This window comes from Aegilops tauschii, chromosome 2, assembly GCF_002575655.3.
Source record: "Aegilops tauschii subsp. strangulata cultivar AL8/78 chromosome 2, Aet v6.0, whole genome shotgun sequence".
Taxonomy (NCBI): domain Eukaryota; kingdom Viridiplantae; phylum Streptophyta; class Magnoliopsida; order Poales; family Poaceae; genus Aegilops; species Aegilops tauschii.
The window spans coordinates 112,710,617-112,730,779 of NC_053036.3; the positions used below are offsets into that span (position 1 = coordinate 112,710,617).

The 20,163-nt window shown below is 46.2% G+C and overlaps 1 long non-coding RNA gene and 1 other non-coding gene across 2 annotated transcripts; one reads left to right on the forward strand and one right to left on the reverse strand.

Moving 5' to 3' along the window:
- Positions 1 to 1,784: 1,784 nt before the first annotated feature.
- Positions 1,785 to 5,491, reverse strand: LOC109754152 (uncharacterized). The gene is made up of 2 exons (XR_012202016.1): positions 4,857 to 5,491; positions 1,785 to 2,161 (listed from the first exon to the last, which is right to left on the reverse strand). It is a non-coding gene; the product is annotated as an uncharacterized protein (transcript).
- Positions 5,492 to 11,868: 6,377 nt separating this feature from the next.
- LOC120974466 (uncharacterized) lies at positions 11,869 to 12,791 on the forward strand. Its single transcript, XR_005769863.1, has 2 exons — positions 11,869 to 12,094; positions 12,197 to 12,791. It is a non-coding gene; the product is annotated as an uncharacterized lncRNA (long non-coding RNA).
- Positions 12,792 to 20,163: the final 7,372 nt, after the last annotated feature.

The following is a 20,163-nucleotide window of genomic DNA, read 5'->3' on the forward strand; positions in this document are numbered from 1 at the left end:
TAACGAGATTTTGTTCTCGTCGGAGGAGGAGGGCGGGGCCCCACGACCCCACTCCCGCCTCCAAGCATTCCAAGACGCCTTGTCTGATTGTTCTCTAGAGGATTTGGGCTACGAGGGGGCCGATTCACATGGTTCCGTGGGGGACTGCGAGAGAGACTCGACCAAGCAGTATCAAACGCTGGATGGCTGCAGCTACACCGCCCTTGGGCGGGTTTATGCAATTTGGAGATGGGCAAGTCAGACCATCGACCTATCTGCTTGGATACTAAACACCTAGCCGGAGTGGCAGAAAGAAGGCCATCATACAGGAGGAATTTTGAAGCCCGCTGGCTCGCGGAGGAGACGGTAGAGGAGGTTGTGAAAACTGCATGGCGGAAGGCTGCCCAACGCGGTCTTGGACCGGGTACAAGAGCGAAACTAGCAGTTGTCCATCATGACAGGCATGCATGGGATCGGAGGGTGCTAAAGGAACCACGGTCCAGACTCAGAGCATCTCCAACGGTAGCGCGGCGCGCTAAAAACCCATATGCAGCATGCGGATCGTCTGTTTTAGCGCGGCGCGGTGCGCTTTCTCCAGCAGCCGCTGCAAATTTTAGCGCGCGCGAGCCGCTCTAGCAGCCGCTGCAAAAAACTGCGCACGCGCTCTCGCACAAACAACATATGCACTCATATAAAAAAATATGCATAGATTAAAATAGATAAAAAAACGATACATAGATATTTCACAATGCGTACACAGTTCATCATAGCATAGATAGATAAAAAAAACTAGTCCAACACGAAAAAAAACTACGGTGCAACTAGATAAAAACTACGGTGCAACTAGAACCTACTCCGAGTCGTCCTCATCATCATCATCATTCTCGCTGGTGTTGTCCGAGGTATCGAGCCACGCATCTTCCCAACAAGGATCGTCTGAGTCAAAGAACGACTCCCCACCTGCGTTAACGAGATCAAACTGCGATATGGCCAGTGCCTTCCGCCGATGCCTGTCCGCCCGCTCTGCGCGGCGCCTTGCCGTCCTCTCTGCCCAGAAGGCGTTCTCGTTGGCGACGTCCTCCGGTGGCGCTGGCGCCACTCCGCCATGGCTCGCTTGTCCTCCTCGACGATGAGGAGGCGGCGCTGCCGCCAACGGTGTTCCTCACAGTCCTGGTCTGTTATAAGACGAGGCGGAGGGGCGACGGCCTGCGCCTGCTCGCACGTCCAGACGTCCTGAAAGTTCATCTGCGCGCGAGGCCTCTGGAGGCTCCACGCCGCCGCGTCGTATACGCGGGCGGCCTCGTGCGTGGTCTCGAACGTGCCGAGGCCGAGGCGGACGTCGCCGGACCGAATCTCACCGTAGAAGGCACCGGAGGGGTGCTCACGGACACCACGGTAGCCCGAAGATTCCCGGCGGCGCGGCGGCATGCTGGCGTATCGGTGGCGGGGCGAGGAAGCGGCAGAGGAAGCAGAGGAAGCGGGGAGAGAGCGTGTGGCAATGTGGATAGCGATGGGAGGCCGCGTGGCGCGCGCAACAATTTATAGGCGCGCCGGAAGCGGTGCGCCAAATCTAGCGCGCGACCTCCCGCTTTTTCCCGCGCGCGAGTTTCCCGCCTCCGCTGGAGCGCGCGAAAACGTCCCGCGCACTAAAATGGTAGTTTACCGCGCGCGGGGGGTTTTTGCGGCCGCTGTTGGAGATGTTCTCAGGAATGCACATCGTGAGCTTGAGGCACTTATGAAGGCTAGCCCAACATCAAAGGTGCGGATGAAGCAAAAGGAATTATCTCTTTTTATAGAGAACCTGCTTGAACAAGATGAAATATACTGTGCACAAAGAGGAAAAGTAAATTGGCTACACCGGGTCGACCAGAATACAGTCTACTTTCATCAGTTTGCTTCGGCACGTCGGCGCAGGAATTTAATCAAGCAGCTTAAAAATAGTAATGATTGTTGGGTAGAACGTAAGGATAATCTTAAGCCTCTGATTAGGGACTACTTTCAAGGTCTCACATCTACTTCGGTTGTGGCGGATCAGGACATGTTAAATTCTATAAGACCTTTGGTGTCTAGTGAAATGAATAATATGCTTTTGGCTGAGTATGCCAGAGAAGATGTTCGCAAAGCTTTGTTCCAGATAGGTGATATGAAGGCTCCTGGCTCCTGACGGATGAGGTGCTCGATGCTATAAACAAAAAGAAGATCCCTTCAGGATGGAATTTTAGAAATGTTGTGCTAATTCCAAAGGTTGACAATCCAGAGTTAATTACACAATACAAGCATGTCAGTCTATGCAATGTGGTATATAAAATAATCTAAACAATGCTTGCAAATAGGTTGAAGCTAATACTTCCCGATATCATCTCTCCAACACAAAGTGCTTTTGTCCCAGGTAGACTCATTGCCGATAATGTGTTGGTAGCCTATGAGAGTTTTCATGCAATTAAGAAGAAAACTCATGGGTCTAATGGTTATTGTGCTGTCAAACTGGATATGAATAAAGCCTATGACCGAGTGGAATGTGGTTTCCCGGAGAAAATAATGTTGCGGATGGGATTTCATGCATATTGGGTGGAGCTTATTATGGAGTGTGTATCTTCAGTAAGTTACAGAGTCCGCTTTAATAATACTAAAACTGAAGAGAGGTCTAAGACAGGGAGATCCATTGTCTCCCTATTTATTCCTATTATGTTCTGAAGGACTAACAAGTTTATTAGCACGTGAACAAGAGATTGGAGGACTAGAGGGGGTTCGTGTTTGCAGAAATGCACCCCCTATTTCGCACTTGTTATTTGCGGATGATTCTTTAATCCTGATGAAGGCTGACTCACATAATGCAAGTACTCTTCAAAGGGTTCTTGATACATACTGTAGTAGCTCGGGACAACTTGTGAGTAATGCAAAATCAAGTACTTTTTTCAGCCCTAATACAAGTGTCCATACTAGAGAGAATGTTTGCAGAGAATTAAACATTGTGACAGAAGCTCTGTCTGACACATATTTGGGTCTCCCTACTATGGTTGGTGTGGATAGAAGTGACTGTTTTCATCACTTGGTTGATAAAGTGTGTCAGAGGCTGAAGGGTTGGAAAGAGAAAACACTCTCGATGCAAGGTAAAGAGATTTTGGTCAAATCTATAGCACATGCAATCCCATCTTATGCTATGTCTGTTTTTAAGCTACCTAAAGGGATTTGCAAGGCTATTACCGATGAAATTTCTGGTTTTTGGGTGGGAGATAATGAGGAGAAAAATAAGATGCAGACTTGGTTTTAGAGACCTGCACAGTTTTAATCTTGCTATATTAGCAAAACAGTACTGGCGACTAATCCAGAACCCAGACTCTTTGTGCACACAAGTGTTGAGGGCAAAATACTACCCGGATGGTGGCATTTTGAGAGCAAGTCCACAGAAAGGATCATCTTACACATGGCAAAGCATTGTTGCAGGTATCCAGACATTCAAGAGGGGCTATATTTGGCGTGTGGGAACGGGATTGAACATTGATATATGGCAGGACCCATGGATTCCATTGAGTGTGTCAAGAAGAGTTGTCACTGAGAGGGGTGCTACAATGCTCTCGAAAGTTGAAGAATTAATAAACCCACACACAGGACAATGGGACGAGGGTCTTATCCGAGATGCCTTCTCACCTGTTGATGCCTACAGGATTTTACAAATTCGTTTGAATGCCAATATGACAGAGGACTTTGTAGCGTGAAACTATACACGTTCAGGCACTTTTTCTATGAGGTCTGCTTATCATAAGGAATTTGAGCATCAACATGGAACACGTCTGATGAGAGCTGATGGTCAAGGGAGACAACAAATTAATCTTGTGTGGAATGATATATGGAGACTGAAAATACAAGGAAAGATCAAGCATTTTGCATGGAAAGTTCTACACGGTGCACTCCCATGCTTGGGAGCATTAGCAAATCGCCACATTCCATGTTCACCTCAATGCCCGGTATGCTTGATTGGCGATGAAGATATACAACACTGTTTGTTCAAATGCTGACGAGCGACCAAAGTTTGGGAACAGTTGGGCTTACTGCAAGATATTTGGAGGGCTGTTTTGGAAGATAGATCAGGGTCTATTACCATGGAAATTATCTCCAAACTAAAAGGCGCTGATGGAGAGATACCAAGGGCAGAACTCATTATCATAGCGGCACGGTATATATGGTGGCAACGACGACAAACAGTGAAGGGGACACAAGTTCAGACCCCCGAGAAAACTGCACTATCTATCAAAGTGTTAGCAACGAATTACATGAGATCACTCACGCCTAAAGGTCCAGTACGAAAGAGTGATCACATGTGGAAAAAACCAGGAAGTGGGATGGTGAAGATAAATGTTGACGCCTTCTTTTAGTATGAAACATTTTCGGGTGCTTGTGGTGCAGTGGCTCGTGATGAACGGGGTGATTTCATAACTGCAGCTGGTTGGTTTCTGCCTAATATATATGATGTGGATTCAGCATAGTGGATCGCAATAAGGAACGGAATGTACTTGACGAGTCAGATTGACCGTACTAGGGTGGAAATTGAGTCAGACTGCTCCTTTACTGTGGACGCTATTAACCAAATAGAGGACTATTTAGGACCTGAAGTCGCAACCATCACGGGGTGCAAACATCTGATCTTGGACTATGCAAAGATATCCTTCAAACATTGTTTCAGGGAGGCCAACAAGGTAGCAGACGAAATAGCAAAGTACTCCTTTAGTAATAGATCTTCAGTTTGCTGGGAGGATGAAATCCCTGATTTTATTTCTCATTTGATTGTAAATGACATGTCGATTATGTGAGGAATAAAATCTATTTGCCGTCAAGAAAAAGAGTAGTACAAGCTACAAACAAAGCAGGGTACCAGTTACCTCGACGTCTTAGAAAAAAAGGGATCGCGTCGACTCGGGTCGGGTGGCTCCGCCGCCGTCGCTCCAGGTCCACGCCACCCCTTTCTCCCCTCGCCGTCTTTGGCCGGTGGTTCGAGGCGGCGGGTTCTTGTGCGCGCCCTTCCTGCTCCCGCTCAGATCTGCCCCTATATGGATCTTACCTCGCCACGCCGGGTATGCGCTGCCGCCGGTTCGGTGTACTTCCCCAGCCGTGGGACTCCTCACCAAGGGCCGCTGGACACTTTGGCTTGGGTTCCTCCTTGGTGTTGTTGCCAGCGGAGCTACATGTCCCATTCCAGCCCTGGTGCGTCACTGGTGTGCACCTCCTGGTGGCGCCTCCGTGCGTGCATGGTTTGCCCAAATCCAATACACCAGCGTGGATCCAATGGTGTGTTGCAGTTACAGTGCACTTGGACACGAATACGCCATCGTACGCAAATCCGCCCTTCGGCGGTATGGTCTACTGGGCCGACCAGATTGGGTAGGGCTCTCGTTGATGAGGTGGTGATGGTGTGCTCTATCATCGATGTTGGTTCATGGGGTGACTACTCCAGCCTGCGGCAGCGGCTTTGCGGCGGATTTTGATGACCACTAAAAGATCTTTGCGAGGATTTTCTCTCTTCAGATCCGGTGGTTACCTTCGGCAGTGAGATGTAATCTATGGACGGTGACTTACGCAAGGGTATGGTGTGCAGAGGTGACGGTCACACATCGTATGTAGCTGTTGGGATCGAGAAAAATTGATGAAAACAACACACGAGTGACTTTGATGATGATGCTTTTTCAGCACCCGGTCTTGAGCTTTGGGGTGAAAACTTAGGTCTGACCCGAGTTGGTTATACCTTATAATAGGCAATGTTGTTGCACATTTACCTTGTTGAAAGCATTGTTAGGATATGTTTAGATTGGTTCTTCTGGCTGAAAACCTAGAACCTGGCTTTGGTGGTTCGGTCCGGTGACGGCGGCGCTTGTGCGTCGCTCCCTTCCTAAAAGCATTGCCACTGAAGAACCTCGTCGTTCGTGTTGGGTCATGAGTATAGTTTGTGCGGCGCTTGTTGAAGGCATACTATCTACTCCCTCAATTTCTAAATATAAGGCTTTTTAGATATTTCAATGTAGACCACGTACAAAGCAAAACGAGTGAATCTACACTATAAAATACTTTCTCCGTTCCTAAATATTTGTCTTTCTAGAGATTTCAATAAGTGACTACATACGGAGCAAAATGAATGAATCTACACTCTAAAATATGTCTATATGCATCCGTATGTGATAGTCCATTTGAAATTTCTAAAAAGACAAATATTTAGGAACGGAGGGAGTATATTTTTTGAGAAAACACAAAAGCTTTGCATATCTTTGCATTGAAAAGATACAAGTTTAGTTACAAACATCTAAGGACGCGCTGGTTACAACATGATTAGTGCACATCTCAAGTTTGTGGCAGCACAAGCTAGAGGCCAGGTGCCCTAGCAGCCGCCCAAGAGCGGGCCTCGTCCTTGATCCTATCGAGTAGTGTATGCATAGATGGTGTTGCGTTGTCGAAGACACAACTGTTCCTATGCTTCCAAACCATCCAAGGCACAAGCAACGCATCGGATTTCAGGGCTTTGTGAAGGCTCGATGGCGTGTTCTCCCTGGCATGCTTCTACCAGTCCATGTGCGAGGGCTCGCAGGTGGGAATCGGGGCTGGAATGCGCAACCAGGCCAGGACCTCGTGCCATGCCTGGCGAGCGAAGGAACATTCCAACAGTAGGTGCCGGAGCCTTTTTGGCTCTTGATCGCATAGGAGACAACGAGGTTGCTATTGAAGTCCATGGCGAGCCAACCTCTCAGTAGTCCAACACCGGTCTTGGTTGGCCAACCAGTGGAATAATTTTACTCTCGGTGCCGCCACTAGTAGAAAAAGGGTCTAATGTTCAGCTCATTAGTCCTGATTTGTATTTGAGCCGGCACTAATGTGACCATTAGTGCCGGTTCCAACGACTAGGCGGGCTGCTCTCAGTAGTACCGGTTCGTGGCGAACCTTTAGCACCGGTTCGTGCCACGAACCGTTACTAAAGAAAGTGGTGGCAGGATATTGTCAGACTGGGGCCCCTCCAGCATCTTTAGTACCGGTTCGTGCCACGAACCGGTAGTAAAGGTACTCATATATAAACCCTTCGTCCACCCGCGATCGAGCTCCCTCTGTTCTCCCCTTTTCCCCCTCTCATCTTTGTTCTTCCCCTCTTCCTCGAGCTCATCACACATTTTGCCCAAATTTTGTCAAGATTTGAAGGCCCCCATCCATTCAAGTGATCACAAAGGTTAGCAACTTTGTCCTTTCATCTCTCATTGCTAGATTAGCTCTTGCAATGCTTTATATAGTGATTAATTTGTGGCTTTTAGTAATTTGGGAGGAATTATATGTGGTAGTTTATTTGATTTATATGCAATTTGAGCTCAAAATAACTCTTAGTTTGCATATGAAGGTGTGGTTTACTTAGTGCCTTCCCGTCTCTGTCCTAACCACCGTAGATCGTCCGCACCGACCCGTCGCCGGCACCACCTTGTGGTGAGCCTCTTGTTCTTATCTTTTTTATATATAAAAAAATCATATTTGTGTGATTTAGATATATAGTTACTTGTATAATTATCTTACCCGTACGTTGTTTGTTATACATAGTGCCATGGTTTTGATATCCGTCCCCGTTGGCCCTCGTCCGTGTTATGATCGGATGTGGTATATTCTCTTTTAAAACTATTTGTTGCATTTCGTGTTTATGACAAATTATGCCCATCAAGTTGACATGGATATTTTTATCTAGGAGGTACGTGAACCGGAAATTCCAACCGACCCTATTGTCGAGAGGTTAAATTTAGTTGAAAGAGAAAACGAGTATTTGAAAGAAAAACTGAAAAGAATTGAGGGGGAGAAGACGGAATTGTAGTTGCATGTTGCCGATGTCGTCGATGATCACAAGATCAAGATGGAGAAAATGCGCTTGAAGATTAGAAAGATTAGAAAATATGTCGTTGATAGTGAGGCTTGGTATCATTATGCTGTTGGATCAATTGTTATCTTAGTTGCGGTCTTGATCGCATTTGTTGTTGCATTTAAATGCTTTAGCTAGAGAGTTATTTGTATGTTGCATTTAAGTGTTGTATGAACTTTATGTGTGAACTTTATGTATGAACTTGTATTAATTTGGTCTCTTCGGTGTTGTGTAATGAAGATGAGCCGGCAATGGATGTACGATGACCGATGCTCTCCCCAGTTCATTAATGGCGTGCATACTTTTCTGATTGCGGCTGAGGCAAACAAGCGGGCGGATGGTTTTATGCCTTGTCCATGTGCTGGTTGTAAGAATGACCGGAATTACTCCAAGTTAAAAACCATTCACATCCACCTGTTTGAGTCCGGTTTCATGCCCCACTATAATGTTTGGACCAAGCACGGAGAAAGAGGGGTTATGATGGAAGACAGTGAAGAAGAAGAGGACGACGACAGCTATCCTGGCCATGGGTTCCCTGAATACGATGGTACAATAATGGGGGAAGAAGCTGAGCCGGGAATGCGGGAAGAAGCTGAAGAAGAGGCATCAGATGAGCCCGCTGATAATTTAGGTCGGGCCATTGCCGATGCAAAGAGAAACTACGCAAGTGAAAAGGAGAAGAAGAATTTGCAGCGGATGTTAGAGGATCACAAGAAATTGTTGTACCCGAATTGCGAAGCTGACAAGAAAAAGCTGGGCACCACACTGGAATTGCTGCAATGGAAGGCAGAGAATGGTGTATCTGACAAGGGATTTGGAAAGTTGCTAGTAATGATAAAGAATATGCTTCCAAAGGACAACGAATTGCCCGAGAGTACGCACGAAGCAAAGAAGGTTGTCTGCCCTCTAGGGTTAGAGGTGCAGAAGATACATGCATGCCCTAATGACTGCATCCTCTACCGCGGTGAGTACGAGGATTTGAACACGTGCCCGGTATGCGGTGCATTGCGTTATAAGATCAGCCGCGATGACCCTGGTGATGTCGAGGGCGAGCGCCCCAGGAAGAAGATTCCTGCCAAGGTGATGTGGTATGCTTCTATAATACCACGGTTGAAACATTTGTTCCAAAACAAAGAGCATGCTAAGGCGATGCGATGGCACAGAGAAGACCGTAAGAAAGACGAAAAGTTAAGAGTACCCGCTGACGGATCGCAGTGGAGAAAAATCGAGAGAAAGTACAGGGAGGAGTTTGCAGGTGACGCAAGGAACGCATGGTTTGGTCTAAGCGCAGATGGCATTAATCCTTTTGGGGAGCAGAGCAGCAACCATAGCACCTGGCATGTGACTCTATGTATGTATAACCTTCCTCCTTGGTTGTGCATGAAGCGGAAGTTTATTATGATGCCAGTGCTCATCCAAGGCCCTAAGCAACCCGGCAACGACATTGATGTGTACCTAAGGCCATTAGTTGAAGAACTCTTACAGCTGTGGAATGGAAAGGTGTACGTGCGTGGGATGAGCACAAACAGGAAGAATTTGACCTAAAAGCGTTGATGTTCGTGACCATCAATGATTGGCCTGCTCTCAGTAACCTTTCAGGACGGACAAACAAGGGATACCGCGCATGCACGCACTGTTTGGATGATACCGACAGTATATATTTGGATAATTGTAGGAAGAATGTGTACCTGAGACATCGTCAATTTCTTCTGAGCAGGCATCCCGTAAGAAAGAAAGGCAAGCATTTCAAAGGTGAGGCGGATCACCGGACGAAGCCTCGCCACCGTACTGGTGCTGATGTACATGATATGGTCAAGGATTTGAAGGTAACCTTTGGAAAGGGTCCTGGCGGACAACCTGTTTCAAATGACGCTGACGGGCGCGCACCCATGTGGAAGAACAAATCTATATTTTGGGACCTGCCCTATTGGAAAGACCTAGAGGTCTGCTCTGCAATCGACGTGATGCACGTGACGAAGAATCTTTGTGTGACCCTGCTTGGCTTTTTGGGCATGTATGGGAAGACAAAAGATACACCGGAGGCATGAGAGGACCAGCAATGTATGCATGCAAAAGACGACATACATCAGGGTCATGCCAGCTACGCTCTTACCAAAGAAGAGAAGGAAATCTTCTTTGAATGCCTGCTCAGTATGAAGTTACCGTCTGGCTTCTCGTCGAATATAAAGGGAATAATAAATATGGCAGAGAAAAAGTTCCAGAACCTAAAGTCTCATGTGATTATGACGCAACTGCTTCCGGTTGCATTGAGGGGGCTTCTACCGGAAAACGTTCGATTAGCCATTGTGAAGCTATGTGCATTCCTCAATTTAATCTCTCAGAAGGTAATCGATCCAGAAATCATACCAAGGTTAGAGAATGATTTGGTGCAATGTCTTGTCAGTTTCGAGTTGGTGTTCCCACCATCCTTCTTCAACATCATGACGCACGTCCTAATTCACCTATGCGAAGAGATTAACGTTTTGGGTCCTTTATTTCTACATAATATGTTCCCCTTTGAGAGGTTCATGGGAGTCTTAAAGAAATATGTTCATAACCATGCTAGGCCAGAAGGAAGCATCTCCAAGGGCCACGAAAATGAGGAGGTTATTGAGTTTTGTATTGACTTTATTCCTGACATTAAGCCGATTGGTGTTCCTGAATCACGGCATAAGGGCAGACTGGATGGAAAAGGCATGCTAGGAGCGGATCAAATAATATGTATGGACGGGCATTCTCTCACTCAAGCACACTACACAGTTCTACAGAATTCTGCCTTGGTGGCTATGTATATGGAGGAACACAAGAATTTTCTACGCTCCAAACACCCGGAGCAGTCTGACGACTGGATTACACGTGAACAAACGGGGACTTTCGCCAATTGGTTGCAGGCACGTGCCATGCATGATGCCGCTATTGAAGATGACCTGTACTTGCTGTCCCAGTTACCATCTTCGAATATAATGACTTTCAAAGGGTACGAGATAAATGGGAATACATTTTACATGATCGCCCAAGATAAGAAGAGCACCAACCAAAACAGTGGTGTCCGCTTTGATGCAGCAACCAAGACGGGAAAGGACACATATTATGGTTACATAGAGGACATATGGGAACTTGACTATGGACGTGGTTTGAAGGTCCCTTTGTTTCGCTGCAAATGGGTCAATAGGACACGAGGCGGGATAACGGAAGACCCGCAGTACGGAATGACAACAGTGGATCTCAACAATCTTGCGTATGCAGACGAACCATCGTCCTAGCCAATGATGTGGCGCAGGTTTTCTATGTGGAGGACATGTCTACCAAGCCGAGAAAAAGAAAAGATAAGGAAGCGAATACATCATACGATGAGCCAAATCTCCACATAGTTCTTTCAGGGAAAAGAAACATCGTGGGAGTGGATGACAAGACAGACATTTCAGAAGATTATGAAAAGTTTGATGAAATTGCTCCCTTCATAGTGAATATTTACCCGAGCATCCAGTTAAATGATGAAGATTGTCCATGGTTACGGCGCAAAGGGACACACGCGAAGAAAAAGTTTCACACCCAAAGATCCCACTCTGGGATGTGACCGGCTTCACTGTCATCACTTTCTTCTCTAGTGAGTTTCTCGACTTATATATCTGGAAAGTTCCACTTTGGACAAACCATAGGGAATCTTTGTAATAGTTAGGGTACTTATGTGTTTTGACATTGGGATAATTGATTTTATACCCTTAGTTGGGTCATACTCGACAGGTTTATCCCTAGTTTCTGAAAACCCTCGGTTTTGCCCAAGCCCGTTTGCTCCTCTTATGGTTTTGCCCTTCCGTCACGTTTCCATCTAGTTAGTGTTGTTTGACCGTCTGTTGACCGTCTATGGACTTTTTGTTGGACTTATTTGCCCCTGCTTCTTCACTCTCTAGTGAGACACTGCCAAGTGGGACCCATCAGTCCAAAAACCATCCAAGGTTCACTTTTATTTCTATCCCATCGGTCAAACCCTAGTATCAGATCCCCTTTCTCTCTCTCTCTCTCTCTCTCTCTCTCTCTCTCTCAAATCCTGTCGGCGGTGGAGCCACATATCCCGTCGATGGCTAGCGGGGGAGGCCAACGGCGGTCCCGTCGGTGGTGGAGCCATCGATCCCGAGCGCCCGTAGGAGGAGAACCACCCCGATCCTCGTCGTCTCCACGCCCCAGATCCACCTCGTCTCGGCGCTGATCTACCTCGTCTCCGCCCCCGATCCGTCGAGGCCGAGCGTGAGTGCTGCCCTGCCCATGCTCTTTCCTCACCTCCTTCCCTCTCCCTTTCTCTCTCGATTCACTCTATCTCTCACCCTGCTCTTTTCTCTTCCTCAATAGTAGCAGGGAGCAGCACAAAAGCCACCATGGCCGCTGCCCATGGAAGTCCACCTCTGGATCCGTTTGCCGCCGACGTCCGCGTGGACCCTCATCCACGCCAACGTGGTCCAGCCAACCCCGATGCCCCCCGTTGGCCCAGATCCAAAGCGCCCCGTTGACCCTCCCCAGGGCCTCCTTCCACGCTGCAGCGGCGGTGGCCAAGCGTCCGTCATGGGGATGCACGGGCGAGGAGGATCTGGTGAGCTCCGGCGCCGATTCCGGGTGCTCCGGCGAGCTCCCACGTTGATTCCTTTGGCTCCGACGAGCTCCGGCACCGATTCCTTTGGCTCCGGCGAGCTCATACTCGACCTTCAGACGGTGTGTTTTCAATGTTGACCCATCATTTCTAACACTTGATGCAAATTAGCTAGTATAGCTGGCAACTATGTATTGATGATTAATTATATTCGAGATGAGACCGACCTTAAGTACTGATTTGTGTTAATTACTGGTGTTTTAGTTAGTTTATGCAGTGTTAATTATTGCATAAAAAAGTAATGCAAAATTGATATTATGTTTATAACATGGCAGTGTCCGTTAAGAGATATTTGGTCCATTGTGGGTTCCACATGTTAGTGAGAAGAGAGAGGGATGTTTTCTGAGTGATGGGTCCCACTTGGAAGTGTCTAGTGACAGAGTGAGGAAGCAGGGGTAAATAAGTCCAACGAAAAGTCCATAGACGGTCAACAGACGGTCAAACAGCACTAACTGGATGGAAACGTGACGGAAGGGCAAAACCATAAGAGGAGCAAACGGGCTTGGGCAAAACCGAGGGTTTTCGGAAACTAGGGGTAAACCTGTCGAGTGTGACCCAACTAAGGGTATAAAATCAATTATCCCTTTGGCAATTGAAATGTGTACTTTTTGTGCGTTCAGTATGCACCGTTCAAAGCCACGTCATCAACTTTCAACCCTTTCTGACATCATTTGCTATTTTTCATGCATTTGCTGATTTTTTGAGCTAAATGACCCTGAAACTGAAAAGCACTACAAATGAACTCTGAAAAGGTTGAAAGTTGGCATGGTATCATCATTTCACCCACATATCATGTGCAAAAAAGTAGAGAGGGTTACGGCAAAAACTGGATGCACTTCGTGTACAATCTCTTTCGAAGTATCAGAGTTTCGGAGGAAAACTCATCTGTTACAAAGGCATTTCATTTTTTTAACTTATCTCAACTCCAGACTTTTTGTGCGTTCAATATGCACCATTCAAAGCCACGTCATCAATTTTCAATCCTTTCTGACTTCATTTGTTATTTTTCATGCATTTACTGATTTTTTGAGCTATATGACCCTGAAATTGAAAAGCACTACAAATGAACTCTGAAAAGGTTGAAAGTTGGCATGGTATCACCATTTCACCCACATAGCATGTGCTAAAAAGTTGAGAGGGTTACGGCAAAAACTGGATGCACTTCATGTACAAAATGGACAATCTCTTTCGAAGTATCAGGGTTTCGGACAAAAACGCATCTGTTACAAAGGCACTTCATTTTTTGAAATAAACTAAGTATTACCAAATTGAATATAATGATAAAACACACTAATATTAAACATAAGAAAAAAGAATCACTGAAAAATCTATTTTTAAAGTGAAGTTATTCACAAACTAGTGATTCACACAAATTTCAAATAATTCAAATTTAAACTTTTCAAATTTGAAAACTACTGGCACTAATAGAAAGTTTGTAATTTTTTGTACCTAAAACAAAAATATTCACAAAGAAACTCTAAATACAGCAAAAAACAACTCACAAATAAATAAAATAAAAGAAATAAAGCAGAAAAGAAAAAAAAAGAAAAAAAAGCCCGCCTACTGGGCCACAACGGCCTGCACACGACTAGAAACCCAACCTGTAGTTGGGCCAGGATGCAGGCCCAGTAGGCCCACAGGGCAGCGGCGCAGTTTAGGCCCAAAAGCCTGCTTTAGAGAGGAGCTCAAAGGAGCAGCCGCGACTGGGTTTATAAACCAGTGCGGCTGCCCTTCGCTCGGCGAGGTGGGACTAAACTTTGTGCACCGTAGGGTGGCAGCGCACCCCCTTTAGTACCGGGTCGTGGCTCCAACCGATACTAAAGGGGGGTCTTTAGTACCGGTTGCAGCCACGACCCGGTACTAAAGGGGGTCGCTTCCCGCCGCTTGCGCTAGCCAAATTTGACCTTTAGTACCGGTTGATGGCTCCAACCAGTACTAAAGGCCCCTCCTATATAAACAACACTTACGAATTTCGTCAGTTTTCATCTCTTCCTCTTCCCCGTCACCGCCGCCCCCCGTCGACGCCCCCCGTCGCTGCCCCAGTCGACGCCCCCGTCCCCGTCGTCGTCCCCGTCGCCGCCCGTAGCCGCGCCATCCCCATCGCCACCCGTCGCCGTCCCTGTCGCCACCCCGGCTCGTCGCCGCCCAGCTCCATCCCCGTCGTCGCCGCCCGTCGCCGTCCCCGTCGCCTCGCCTCGCCGGTGAGCTCATGCCCCGCCATGGCCACACACACACACACACACATTGTTAGTTATAAAAATGTTAGTAATTTTTATATTTTTTAGTTATAGAAATGTTAGAAATTTTTCTGTTTTTTAGTTATAGAAATGTTAGAAATGTTAGAAATTTTAGAAATGTTAGTTTTAGCTAGATGAATTAGATTAATGTCAAATTGTTAGACAATGATCGATGTTATAGATGCTTATAGAATTTTGACATATGCAACGATATCATTTTACAAATTTGTATATAAGAAATCACAATCCAATCATTTAAAAAATGTTACATTTGCATATAGTATTTGTTCTCGACGATGCCCGGCCCGCATCCTCGCCGTCGACCCGTTCGCGACGACGTCCTACTTTAGAGGACCCATGTCCGGGACTGGGCTCCGCCGGGTTGGCACTGGGAGGTGCTACCTTCAGGGGCGCGCCGCTTGGTGAGGAACCTGGCCCCAGGTCCCGTCGTCGACCCTGAGCTCCTTTGGTGGCGTTCGCGTGGGCCATTTTTGTTGGGAATCGTAGCATAATTTAAAATTTTCCTACGCTCACCAAGATGCATCTATGGAGTCTACTAGCAACGAGGGGAAAGGAATGGATCTACATACCCTTGTAGATCGCGAGCGGAAGCGTTCCAATGAACGTGGATGACGGAGTCGTACTCGCCGTGATCCAAATCACCGATGACCGAGTGCCGGACGTACGGCACCTCCGCGTTCAACACACGTACGGTGCAGCGACGTCTCCTCCTTCTTGATCCAGCAAGGGGGGAGGAGAGGTTGATGGAGATCCAACAGCACGACGGCGTGGTGATGGATGTAGCGGGTCTCCGGCAGGGCTTCGCCGAGCTTCTGCGAGAGAGAGAGAGAGAGGTGTTGCAGGGGAGGAGGGAGGCGCCCAAGGCTTAGATATTGCTGCCCTCCCTTCCCGCCACTATATATAGGGCCAAGGGAGAGGGGGGGCGCAGCCTTGCCCCTTCCTCCAAGGAAGGGTGCGGCCAGGGGGGAGTCCTTCCCCCCCAAGGCACCTCGGAGGTGCCTTCCCCCTTTAGGACTCTCCCTTTTTTTCTTATCTCTTGCGCATGGGCCTCTTGGGGCTGGTTCCCTTGGCCCATATAGGCAAGGCGCACCCCTTACAGCCCATGTGCCCCCCCGGGGCTGGTGGACCCCCTTGGTGGACCCCCGGACCCCTTTCGGCACTCCCGGTACAATACCGATAAAGCGCGAAACTTTTCCGGCGACCAAAATAAGACTTCCCATATATAAATCTTTACCTCCGGACCATTCCGGAACCTCTCGTGACGTCCGGGATCTCATTCGGGACTCCGAACAACTTTCGGGTTTCCGCATACATATATCTCTACAACCCTAGCGTCACCGGACCTTAAGTGTGTAGACCCTACGGGTTCGGGAGACATGCAGACATGACCGAGACGCCTCTCCGGTCAATAACCAACAGCGGGATCTGGATACCCATGTTGGCTCCCACATGTTCCACGATGATATCATCGGATGAACCACGGTGTCGAGGATTCAATCAATCCGTATGCAATTCCCTTTGTCAATCGGTATGTTACTTGCCCGAGATTCAATCGTCGGTATCCCAATACCTTGTTCAATCTCGTTACCGGCAAGTCTCTTTACTCGTACCGCAATGCATGATCCCGTGACTAACGCCTTAGTCACATTGAGCTCATTATGATGATGCATTACCGAGTGGGCCCAGAGATACCTCTCCGTCACACGGAGTGACAAATCCCAGTCTCGATCCGTGCCAACCCAACAGACACTTTCGGAGATACCCGTAATGCACCTTTATAGTCACCCAGTTACGTTGTGACGTTTGGCACACCCAAAGCACTCCTACGGTATCCGGGAGTTGCACGATCTCATGGTCTAAGGAAAACATACTTGACATTGGAAAAGCTCTAGAAAACGAAACTACACGATCTTTTATGCTATGCTTAAGTTGGGTCTTGTCCATCACATCATTCTCCTAATGATGTGATCCCGTTATCAATGACATCCAATGTCCATAGTCAGGAAACCATGACTATCTGTTGATCAACGAGCTAGTCAACTAGTGGCTTACTAGGGACAGGCTGTGGTCTATGTATTCACACATGTATTACGATTTCCGGACAATACAATTATAGCATGAATAATAGACAATTACCATGAACAAAGAAATATAATAATAACCATTTATTATTGCCTCTAGGGCATATTTCCAACAGTCTCCCACTTGCACTAGAGTCAATAATCTAGTTCACATCACCATGTGATTAACACTCACTGGTCACATCACCATGTGACCAACATCTAAAAAGTTTACTAGAGTCATCAATCTAGTTCACATCATTATGTGATTATCACTCAATGTGTTCTGGTTTGGTCATGTTATGCTTGTGAGAGAGGTTATTAGTCAACGGGTCTGAACCTTTCAGAACCGTGTGCTTTACGAATATCTATGTCATCTTGTGGATGCTACCACGCGCTATTTGGAGCCATTTCAAATAATTGCTCTACTATACGAATCCGGTTTACTACTCAGAGTTATCCGGATTAGTGTCAAAGTTCGCATCGACGTAACCCTTTACGACGAACTCCTTTCCACCTCCATAATCAAGAAAAATTCCTTAATCCACTAGGTACTAAGGATAAGTTCGACCGCTGTCATGAGATCCTTTCCGGATCACCATTGTACCCCCTTGACCAACTCATGGCAAGGCACACTACATGTGCGATACACAGCATAGCATACTATAGAGCCTACGTCTAAAGCATAGGGGACGACCTTCGTCCTTTCTCTATCTTCTGCTGTGGTCAGGTCTTGAGTCTCACTCAATACTCACACCTTGTAACACAGCCAAGAACTCCTTCTTTGCTGATCTATTTTGAACTCTTTCAAAATCATGTCAAGGTGTGCTGTCTTTTGAAAGTATCATCAGGCGTCTTGATCTATCTCTATGGATCTTGATGCCCAATATGTAAGTAGCTTTATCCAGGTCTTCCTTTGAAAAACTCCTTTCAAACAACCCTTTATGCTTTCCAGAAATTTTACATCATTTCGGATCAACAATATGTCATTCACATATACTTATCAGAAATGTTGTAGCGCTCCCACTCACTTTATTGTAAATACAAGTTTCTAACAAACTTTGTATAAACCCAAAAACTTTGATCACCCCATCAAAGCATATATTCTGACTCCGAGATGCTTGCTCTAATCCATGGAAGGATCGCTGGAGCTAGCATACCTTTTAGCATCCTTAGGATCGACAAAACCTTTCTGATTGTATCACATACAACCTTTCCTTACGAAAACTGGTAAGGAAACTTGTTTTGACATCCATCTGCCAGATTTCATAAATGTAGCTAATGCTAACATGATTCCGACGGACCTAAGCATCGCTACGGATGAGAAAAACTCATCGTAGTCAACTCCTTGAACTTGTGAAAATACTCTTTGCCACAAGTCGAGCTTCATAGACGGTAACATTACCGTCCATGTCCGTCTTCTTCTTAAAGATCCATTTATCTCAATGGCTTGCCGATCATCGGGGCAAGCTCACCAAAGTCCATGCTTTGTTCTGATACATGGATTCTATCTCGGATTTCATGGCCTCGAGCCATTCGTCGGAATATGGGCCCACCATTGCTTCTCCATAGCTCGTAGGTTCATTGTTGTCTAGCAACATGACTTCCAAGACAGGATCACGCATTACTCTGAAGTAGTGCGCATCCTCGTCGTCCTACGAGGTTTGGTAGTGACTTGATCCGAAGTTTCATGATCACTATCATAAGCTTCCACTTCAATTGGTGTAGGTGCCACAGGAACAACTTCCTGTGCCCTGCTACACACTAGTTGAAGCGGCGGTTCAATAACCTTATCAAGTCTCCACCATCCTCCCACTCAATTCTTTCGAGAGAAACTTTTCCTCGAGAAAGGACTCGTTTCTAGAAGCAATTACTTTTGCTTCCAGATCTGAAATAGGAGGTATACCCAACTGTTTTTGGGTATTCTATGAAGATGCATTTATCCGCTTTGGGTTCGAGCTTATCACCTGAAACTTTTTCACATAAGCATCGCAGCCCCAAACTTTTAAGAAACGACAACTTAGGTTTCTATAAACAGTGTCGTCTCAACGGAATTGCGTGGTGCCCCTTTTAAAGTGAATGCGGTTGTCTCTAATGCCTAACCCATAAACGATAGTGGTAATTTGATAAGAAACATCATGGTATGCACCATATCCAATAGGGTGCAGTTATGATGTTCGGACACACCATCACACTATGGTGTTCCAGGCGGTATTAATTGTGAAACACTTTCCACAATGTCTCAATTGTGTGCCAAACTCGTATCTCAGATACTCATCTCTATGATCATATCACAAACATTTTATCCTCTTGTCACGACGATCTTCAACTTCACTCTGAAATTGCTTGAACCTTTCAATAATTCAGACTAGTGTTTCATCAAGTAAATACACTCAGTATCTACTCAAATCATCTGTGAAGTAAGAACATAACGATATCCACTGCATGCCTTAGCATTCATTGGACTGCATACATCAAAATGTATTACTTCCAATAAATTGCTCTCTTGTTCCATCTTACTGAAAACGAGGCCTTTCAGTCATCTTGCCCATGTGGTATGATTTGCATGTCTCAAGTGATTCATAATCAAGTGAGTCCAAACGATCCATCTGTATGGAGTTTCTTCATGCATATATACCAATAGACATGGTTCTCATGTCTCAATCTTTTCAAAAATGAATGAGTCCAAAGATCCACCTACATGGAGCTTCTTCATGCGTTCTACACCAATATGACTCAAGTGGCAGTGCCACAAGTATGTGGTACTATCATTACTATCTTATATCTTTTTGGCATGAACATGTGTATCACTACGATCGAGATTCATTTTAGGTGCAAGACCATTGAAGGTATTATTCAAATAAATAGAGTAACCATTATTCTCCTTAAATGAATAACCGTTTTGCGATAAACATAATCCAATCATGTTCAACGCAAACACCAAATCTCGATAGTAGAGGGAGCATGCGATGCTTGATCACATCAACCTTGGAAACACTTCCAATGCACATCGTCATCTCACCTTTAGCTAGTCTCCGTTTATTCCGCAGCTTTTATTTCGAGTTACTAACACTTAGCAACCGAACCAGTATCTAATACCCTGGTGCTGCTAGGAGTACTAGTAAAGTACACATTCATATAACGTATATCCAATATACTTCTGTCGACCTTGCCTGCCTTCTCATCTACCAAGTATCTAGGGTAGTACTGCTTCAGTGACCGTTCCTCTCATTACAGAAGCACTTAGTCTCGGGTTTGGGTTCAACCTTGGGATTCTTCACTAGAGCAGCAAACGACTTGTTGTTTCATGAAGTATCCCTTTTGCCCTTGCCCTTCTTAAACTAGTGGTTTTAC